Source organism: Cebus imitator, unplaced genomic scaffold, assembly GCF_001604975.1.
Source record: "Cebus imitator isolate Cc_AM_T3 unplaced genomic scaffold, Cebus_imitator-1.0 Scaffold372, whole genome shotgun sequence".
NCBI lineage: Eukaryota > Metazoa > Chordata > Mammalia > Primates > Cebidae > Cebus > Cebus imitator.
The window spans coordinates 786,320-796,100 of NW_016107687.1; the positions used below are offsets into that span (position 1 = coordinate 786,320).

At 43.1% G+C, this 9,781-nt stretch overlaps 1 protein-coding gene across 1 annotated transcript in view; it reads right to left on the reverse strand.

The window, feature by feature from the left end:
- The window catches only part of RASSF3 (Ras association domain family member 3), a 195,502-nt gene that overhangs the window by 153,887 nt on the left and 31,834 nt on the right, over positions 1–9,781 (reverse strand). The window lies entirely within an intron of this gene.

Consider the following 9,781-nt stretch of genomic DNA (forward strand, 5'->3'; position numbering starts at 1 on the left):
TGTAATCCCAGCACTTTGGGAGGCTGAGGCGGGTGGATCACCTGAGGTCAGGAGTTCAAGACCAGCCTGGCCAACATGGTGAAACCCTGTCTCTACTAAAAATACAAAAATTAGCAAGGCATGTTGGCAGATCCCTATAATCCCAGCTTCTCGGGGGCTGAGGCAGGAGAATCACCTCAGGTGGAGGGAGGTGGAGGTTGCAGTGAGCGGAGATCACACCACTATGCTCCAGCCTGGGCAACAAGAGTGAAACTCCATCTCAAAAAATAAATAAATAAATAGAAAAGAAGGATGGAATCGACCCAAATGCCCATCAACAATAGACTGGATAAAGAAAATGTGGTACATATATGCTATGGAACGGAATACTATGCCGCCATAAAAAGGAATGAGATCATGTCTTTTGCAGGGACATGGATGGAGCTGGAAGTCATTTTCCTTAGCAAACTAACTTTGGAACAGAAAACCAAATACCACATATTCTCACTTATAAGTGGAAGCTGAAAATGAGAACGCATGGACACAGGGAGGGGAACAACACACTGGAGGCTGTCAGGGGGTCAGGTAGGGGAAGGAGAGCCTTAGGAAAAATAGCTAGTGCATGCTGGGCTTAATACCTAGGTGTTGGGTTGATTGGTACAGCAAACTACCATGGCACACATTTACCCACGTAACAAATCTGCACATCCTGCACATGTACCCCTAAACTAAAAATAATAATCAAATTTTAAAAAAAAGGAAATGAAAATAAGGACAGTGGAACCCAGGGTTCAAATCTCTTCCCGAAGGTCTCGTGGATCTCAGGTCTCAGCTTGCTTTCTCCCCTTTTCCTTTCTCTCTTTCCTCCTTCCCTTTCTAGCCAAGGCATGTTGGCCCTGGCTCTCCAAAGTAAATTTTCCCGTATCCTTTAAAAAACAAAACACAAAGAAAGTGCTGTTGCTTGCTCAGAGTCACATTACAATATTTAAATGAAACCAATTCTAAGGCCCCCTAAATTTAGGGTCCAGGTGTGACCACATTGTTTTTGTTCTTGGGCTGACAGACACCAGGGGTTTTCTGATGGCTGTTGGGAGGCCGTTCACTCTTGCATAAGGCGGGTGGACCTTGCCGTGCACATCTCATACTCTATTTGAAGCTAATATCTCTCAGTCTCACAGAAAAACTGAAAATATTTTGGAAAACATTTCATAGTTGTAAAACAAGCTGTGGACCTTTGGCAAGTTGCTTAGCCTCTGTTTAATTCAAGCCTCCTGTTAACCACAAACACGCTTACAAAGCATGTGTCTATGCCAAGTTCCATGCTAAACGGACACATATGATTGTTGTATTAACAATATATGTATTAGTTAATATCAATTGAAATTTCCTGCCAGCACCGGGCTAAGTACTTTTCTATGCATTGTCTCATTAAATCTCCGCAGCAATGCTATGAAATAGACATTATTACATTTACTACATACATTTTTCTCCTTTTTTTGAGACAGAGTCTTACTCTGTCTCCCAGATTGGAATGCAGTGGCATGACCATGGCTCACTGTGGCCTTGACCTCCCAGGTTCAAGTGATCCTTCCACCTCAGCCTCCTGAGTAGCTGGGACTATAGGCACGAACCCCTATGCCCACCTAATGTTTGGCATATTTCATAGAGCCGGGGTTTCACGTGTTGCCCAGGCTGTTCTCAAACTCCTGGGCTCAAGTGATCCACTTGCCTCGGCCTCCCAAAGTGCTGGGATTACGGGAGTGAGCCTATTACATACATTTTGTATGTTAAAGTGCCCACCTATTCTATACATTTTATGGATGAGGTTAAGTGACTTAACCACGTCTAAATATCTGGCTGTATGCCTTGAGCCTCCTTGCTCTTAATCTGTGCATAGGTACTTTGCACATGTCTCGTACTGTAAACTGCTATGAAAGTAAGTCTAGTGGCCGGGCGCAGTGGCTCATGCCTATAATCCCAGCACTTTGGAAGGCCGAGGTGGGTGGATCACCAGGTCAAGAGATCGAGACCAACCTGGTCAACACGGTGAAACCCCGTCTCTACTAAAAATACAAAAATTAGCTGGGCATGGTGGCGCACACCTGTAGTCCCAGCTTCTTGGGAGGCTGAGGCAGGAGAATTGCTTGAACCCAGGAGGCGAAGGTTGCGGTGAGCCGAGATTGCGCCATTACACTCCAGCCTGGGTAATAAGAGCGAAACTCCGTCTCAAAAAAAAAGAAAAAAAAGAAGAAGAAAAAAGAAAGTAAGTCTAGTGACCATCTTCTCGAGTTATGCAGATTCCTAATATCTTTCTCTGGTCTCTGCCTCCACTTCTGAATTTGAGTAAGGGTGAAACTGAGATCAAATAACCATCTAGGGCAAGCTTGAAGAGGGAAAAGGAGTCATAGAAACAGCAACCTAAGAAATGTGTGGGGCAGGTGGGGTGTTTCAGGATGAAGTATTCCCTTAGCTATGAGCAGGCAAGATGGAACATTTTTGGACTTTATGGACATAAGCATCAGTTCTTTCTCATTTATTTATTTATTTATTGGAGATGACATCTCCCTCCCTCGCCCAGACTGGATTGCAGTGCTGAGAACCTGGTTCACTGCAACCTCCTCCTCCTGGGCTCAAGCAATTCTACCACCTTAGCCTCCCAAGTAGCTGGTATTACAGGCACCCATCACCATGCCCAGCCTCCTTTTTCTTTTCTTTTCTTTTTTGTTTTGGTGATGGAGTCTTGCTCTGTCGCCCAGACTGGAGTGCAGTGCCACAGTCTTGGCTCACTGCAAACTCCGCCTCCCGGGTTCAAGCAATTCTCCTGCCTCAGCCTCCTGAGTAGCTTGGATTACAGGTGTGCACTACCACACCCGGATAATTTTGGTATTTTTAGTAGACATGGGGTTTTGTCATGTTGGCCAGGCTGGTCTCGAACTCCTGACCTCTGGTGATCCACCCACCTTGGCCTCTCACAGTGCTGGGATTACAGGCATGAGCCATCATGCCTGGCTATTTCTTTTTTCTTTTCTTCTTTTTGTTTTCTTTTTTTCTTTTCTTCTCTTTTCTTTCCCCTCCCCTCCCCTCTCCTCCCCTCCCCCCTCCTCCCCTCCCCCTCCCCCCTCCTCTCCTCCCCTCCCCTCTCCTCCCCTCTCCTCTCCTCTTCTCTCTCTTCTCTTCTCCCCTTCTTTTCCCCTCTCCTCTTATTTACTTTCCCTTTCTGTTTTTCCCTTACATCTTAAATATATTGAGGAAAAATTTACACAAAACACAATTCATTCTTCTTTCTTTCCTTCCTCATTTTTAAAGCAAGGATTTATCTCCTCTGGATTCTCAGTAGGAAAAGAGAAAAAAGAGGGAAGGAAGAACTTTAATGGAGTTGGGAAGAGGGGGCTGAGCCTGTAGATAAAATATCTGTGTTATTTCTTCTTTTGTAAAATCTCTTAACTTCGGTAAACCTTAATCTCCTCCCTCATCAGTAAAAGTGGGAATAATAATATCTTGATAGACTTGTGGTAAGCATGAAATGAAAGAATATCTGACAGACACAAAGAAGCTTAATGCATGTTAACAATAAATGATATCGATATGATGATGTCTAAACCTTGGGACAGTGCAGGGAGTGCTCAAAAACACAAGCAGTCGTTAGATGTTTGTTTTGCTTTTCTTTTGAATCCGCGGCTAAGACACCACCATATAGGAGTCAGTGCTAGAGCTCCCTCTAGTGGCTTTGCTGTCACAAACACAACCAACTACTGTATCCTACCTACCTCTGCTTACCGGGCCTAAAACAATTAATTCCCCAGGTGTGAAGTTGAACAGTATGAAATTAGCTGGTAGTGAACCTTTATTGTCAGAAATGGCAACTTTATGTCACTGAATCTAGTAATTGCTACTGTAACTAAACATGAGTGTGTAAAGTGCTAAATCAGTTACGAAGGAAACAACATACAGCAAAGGAAGCAAAGTGCACAATGACTTTAAGAATGATTTTGTGGTCTCTAGGATCTTTTTTTTTTTTTAATTTGAGAAGAAGTCTTGCTCTGTTGCCAGGATGGAGTGCCGTTGCACGATCTCAGCTCACTGCAACCTTTGCCTCCCAGGTTCGAGCAATTCTCCTGGATCAGACACCCAAGTAGCTGGGACTACAAGTGTGCACCATCGTACCCAGCTAATTTTTGTATTTTTAGTAGAGACGAAGTTTCACCATATTGGCCAGCATGGTCTCCATCACTTGACCTTGTGATCCACCCACCTCAGCCTCACAAATTGCTGGGATTACAGGTGTGAGCCACTGTGCCTGGCAGACCTTGTTATTAGCTTTCAAAATTTAAAAATATTTTTTAGAGATAGGGTCTTGCTATTGTCCAGGCAGTTCTCAAATTTCTGGGTTCAAGTGATCCTCCCAGAGTGTTGGGATTACAGGTCAGAGCCACTGCACCAGGCCTTCTGTAGGATCTAGAACTGGCAGCAGAGTGGTCTGTCTCCCCACATTTAGTCAAACCCCTCAGGGATTTTAATATTAGGGCTGTTTTCCTTATTTCTGATGTCTCTTTTGTCACCTTCACCCTATGTCCCCACCTTACCCCAATTAGACATTCAAGTGTTGCTGGGCTACTGTGCCTCCCTTTTCTGGGAGTTCACTCAGACCTTCTGTTTCTTTTCACACTTGGGAAAGGATTCATTCTCAGGGCCTTGAGGACAATTGATTGTAGAGTCCACACCTTCTGCAAAGACCAGATCCAGGGCTCACAAAAATTACTAACCTCTGAGTCTTAACTTCATTAATTACAATTTGAAAATTGGAACAGATCAATCCGCTTAATCATTCCCTCACCCTGCCCACCAAACCTTAAGACACTAAGCCCTTTCCAATGGAATTTTAAAATGGATTTAAAATTTAAAGATGTTCGATGGAATACATTACTCAAGAGACTATGGGTGAACTTCTATAGTGAGGTAAGCTTGCTTGTGAACTGCTGGCAAGGGTGTAAACTGATACAAACTTCCTGTTAAAGAGTTTGGCAGTAAGCGTCTGTCAGGTCTCCATATGCAAGCCTGGAGCCTGAAAGTCTGAAGTCCTGTTTGCCTCTGCTGATCGTCTCCTCCCGACCCCGCATTCCCCCATTCACCATTGTCCCTAATTGCCCAGCAGAGCTTCCCTGGACAAGCCCCTCACCCAACCCTACCATCTTAACTGTTATTATGATAATGTGAATACTCCTCAGCCTACCCTACCATCTTAACTACTCATATCCCACCCGCCATTGTAACTGAACTTACAGTAGTGTATACTCCTTGCCCCTACCCCCACCACTGTAACTGACCTTACTCTGTAAGGTCTGCCCACCCCAAACCTATAAAACCAACTCCTATCCCACTGCCCTTTGCTAACGTCTTTTTGGCCTTAGCCCACCTGTACCCAGGTGAATAAACAGCCATGCTGCTCACACAAAGCCTGTTTGGGGGGGTCTTTTCATTCAAGCACTCATTTTTAATAGTATCCAGGGCTATTAAAGCTCGTGACTGATAAATCCTCCCCAGATTTGTATTAAGGAATCAAGAAGAAATATAGGGAACATTTTTTTTTTTTTTTGAGACAGTTTTACTCTTGTTGCCCAGGCTGGAGTGCCATGGCACGATCTTGGCTCACCACCAGCTCCGCCGCCTGGGTTCAAGTGATTCTCCTGCCTTAATCTCCTGAGTAGCTGGAGTTACAGACATGTGCCACCATGCCTGGGTAATTTTGTATTTTCAGTAGAGACAGGGTTTTGCCATGTTGGTCAGGCTGGTCTCGAACTCCTGACCTCAGGTGATCCACCCGCCTCAGCCTCCCAAAGTGCTGGGATTACAGGCAAGAGCAACGATGGCTGGACTGAAAATATTTTCATACAAAGATGTTGTAGCTTTATTTTCAACAGTAAGAAACAGCACTAAAAGAAGTAAAATTGTGGGCCGGGTGCTGTGACTCCTGGCACTTTGGGAGACCAAGGCAGGAATACAGCTTGAGCCCAGGAGTTTGAGACCAGCTTGACCAGCACGGTGAGACCCCCATCTCTAAAAAATATAAAAATAAAAAATAAATCAAATAAACTAGCTGGGCGTGATGGGCCCTGCCTGTGGTTCAGTTACTCGGGAGGCTGAGGATCCCTTAAGCCCAGGAAGTAAAGACTGCAGTGAGCTGTGATCCCACCACTGCACTCCAGCCTGGGCGACAGAGCGAGACCCTGTCTCAAAATAGATAAATAAAATACAGTTAAAAAATTTAAAAAGATAAGAAGAATTGTTAAATCAAATATGAAGTATAAATATTATACCTTAGATCTCATGTTTTCAGAGAATATAGTGTGACAAGGAACATGGTCACATTGTAAGGAAGGCTGAGGACATATCTATGTATCTACCCAAATACCGACTTCCAGTTTTATGAAGAAATACATATAAACAATGGACACCGAAAAAAGAGAGGAATGAAGGACACTAAAATACTAAGGGCAATTATCTCTGGGTGGCAGGATTATAAGCAATTTTAATGTCTTTCTTAAACCTTTTTACGTTTTCCATAGTTTCTATAATAAGCATACATTCTTTTCTTATCCCCCCCAACTGCATGATTTTCATAATCACAAAAAGATATGCAATACAACAGCAAATTAATCCTGAATCAAGGTTGTGGGGGAGGGAGAAATTTGATTTGAAAAGTCAGTCAAATTTGAGTTTCATCTTCTTCATGGTATTGAATTTAGAAACTGAATACCAGGTTTCATCAAACTGTAAAGCTGATAAATAACTAAATATGTTTTAAAATATTTTATAGTTGCAAAGTGCTTTCCAACAATTGACCTCCCTCCATCCCTCCCTCCCTCCTTTCTCCCTCTTTCTCTCTTTCTCTTTCTTTCTTCTTTCTCTCTTTCACAGAGTCTCAATTTTGGTTCACTGCAACCTCCACCTCCCAGGTTCAATCAATTCTCCTGCCTCAGCCTCCTGAGTAGCTGGGACTACAGGCACGCGCCACCACGCCCAGCTAATTTTTGTATTTTTAGTAGAGACGGGGTTTCACCTTGTTGGCCACGATGGTCTCCAGCTCTTGACCTCGTGATCCACGCGCCTCGGCCTCCCAAAGTGCTGGGATTATAGGTGTGAGCCACCATGCCTGCCCTTCTTTTTTTTTTTTTAGACTAAGTCTCGTTCTGTCACCCAGCCTGGAGGACACTGGTGTGATCTTGGCTCACTACAACGTGAGTAGCAGGGATTACAGGTGTGTGCCACCACACTAGGCTCATTTTTGTATTTTTAGTAGAGATGGTCTCAAATTCCTGGGCTCAAGTGATCCACATGCCTCGGCTTCCCAAAGTGCTGGGATTACAGGGGTGAGCCACCACACCTGGCCCCAACAATCTTTCAATGTTCTCTCCATACCAAAAGGTGGGAGCAAACAAAGAGTAAGGGAATTTTTTTTTTTTGGTTCTTGCCCAAATTCTATAGCTTCTAGGAGATTGTGCTTGCAGTTCTTTTCAAGGACCAAATTGAAACCTCTCTGAAGTTTATCGCTCTATTAGGACTTGAAGCCAACAACACTGGGGAGTATAATTGGGTTGAGAGATCGCCTAACATAATCAGCTGATACACATTTCCAAAAGGCTAAAATCCTGGGTCTTGAGATATTGCCAAGATTTAGAATTCTGTTAATGACTTGAGAACCATTGCATTTATCATTCAGCACCTTTAAAGTCAATAAGAAAAAAAGCTAAGTGCAGTATCAAATCAATTCACAAGAGTAGACTGATTTGAGACTATTAAAACAATGTATTATAGCACCACATGTTGGGTATGCAAAAATATTCAGGAAATAATTTAATGCTTATGATCCCTTATGAGGTACATATCAATATCACCTACATGTATACACAGGAAATTATGTGCTAGAGTGGCATTCTTTCTTCTTCTTCCTTCTTTTTTGAGGCAGAGTCTCACTGTCACCCAGGCAGGAGTGTAGTGGTGAGGAAGGACCCCCAAGCATCTAAGACCACCTACCCCTTAACCTCCACACTGCATTTCAATATAAGAAAAGGCTGGCCAACTGGCACCTCCTAAATTACCTTCCTATCGATAGCAGGTGTGGTATGGGGAATCTCTCCGAAGACATTGTTTAAGACATTGTTTTTACTTAAACAAGACCAAACCCCCACCCCACTCTTCCTCCATTGACGAAGACCCTTTCATAAGTGATTTCTAAAGCTGTAAACCCCAGACCCTTTCATATGTGATTTCTGAAACTGTAAACCCAAGACCCTTGCACTTGTAAGTTCTAATGCTGTAAACCTAAGATTCTTTCATGTGTAATATCTAGAGTGTAAGCCTATATAAAGGCAGAGCTTCTCTTTGTTAGGCGAGCTTGGCAGTTAGACAAATTGTTGCCTCGTTCCCGGGCCGTAATAAAACCTCTTCCTTCCTAGTTCGGTGTCCGATTCTCGAGGCCGATCCTGCTTCAGTGGTGTGATCATGCAGCCTCAACCTCCCGGGCTCAAGCGATCTTCCTGCCTCATTTTAAAATTTTTTGTAGAGACGAGGTCTCACCATATTGCTGCATCTGGTGTCGAACTCCTGGGCTCAAGTGATCTTCCCACCTTGGCCTCCCCAAAGTGCTGGGATTACAGGCATGAGCCATTGTGGCCCGCCAAGAGGAGCATTCTTCTATGAGGGGATTGTCACTCTAATCTAGAACAATTTTATGCTCAGCCTGTTGGGAAGCCTTCTTTCGCGTGATCTGTATAATCCTGTCTATCAAACCAAATCTGAGGCTCCCCAAGACATCAATGTCTCAACCTTAAATTCTATAATTTTATAAGAATTGAACTAAAGAAAGTATCAAAAACGTTATCATTTTCTAAAATTTTTACAGCCACATCAGAGAGCTCAGGATTACTTTTTCAAAATCTTTATAAGAAAATAATAGGAGTTACTCAAGTATTAATAGTTCAGGTACCTTTTGAGAAACTTGGCAACGCATTTGTTTAAACCTTACACTTGAACTCTACATTTTTTTTTCCAAGCCGAACAAGCGTATATTTGTTCTCCCTGGAGTGTCTCATAATACCTCCATTATCCTTGCTTATCTCTCCAAAGTTATCTATTAAATCACATGCTGCATCCCCACTCCAAGCTTTTCTTCCTGACATGGAGGCATTTTCTCAAGTTAATTTTTGAGGCTGGTACAACTTTGCAGAAACTCCAATCGGCCCCGGTTGTAAACTTCACATCAGATACTACTTAAAATGAAGCCATCAGTCTGCCAGAAAAACTATTATTCATGCCCTCTACAGATTCCCCATTAGCTTCCTGTGTCCCTGCCAAGTGTAATTGAGTTGAATGGGAATTTAGCATATGTGAACCACACACGCTGAACAAACTCTTCAAAACAGCTATTACTGTTCTGATCAAGAGTTAACTTTGTTAGGGAAACATAAGCGGCAAAACCATGTATTTGCTCTTTTGTACTCAGCATTGGTCAGGGGGCAGTGGAGAATCAGCCTCTTGGCCTGAACTAAAAAACAGTTTCATTCACATACACAGGAAGGATGAATACTGCTGCCCAATTTCGGTAATTCTATCCAGACATGCCAGTGAGCTCCCAGAAGCTGAAAAGATGCTCAGATAATTTAATGCAAGTGCCCCCAAGCCTTTGAAAAAAGAGCCTACATTTTTATTTGAGAGGTAGAACTTACAGAACAAATCAAAGCTTAGCATGTAAAAAAGAGAAAATGTGAAAATTAAGATACATGGTACAGAAAACAAATGCTCAAAA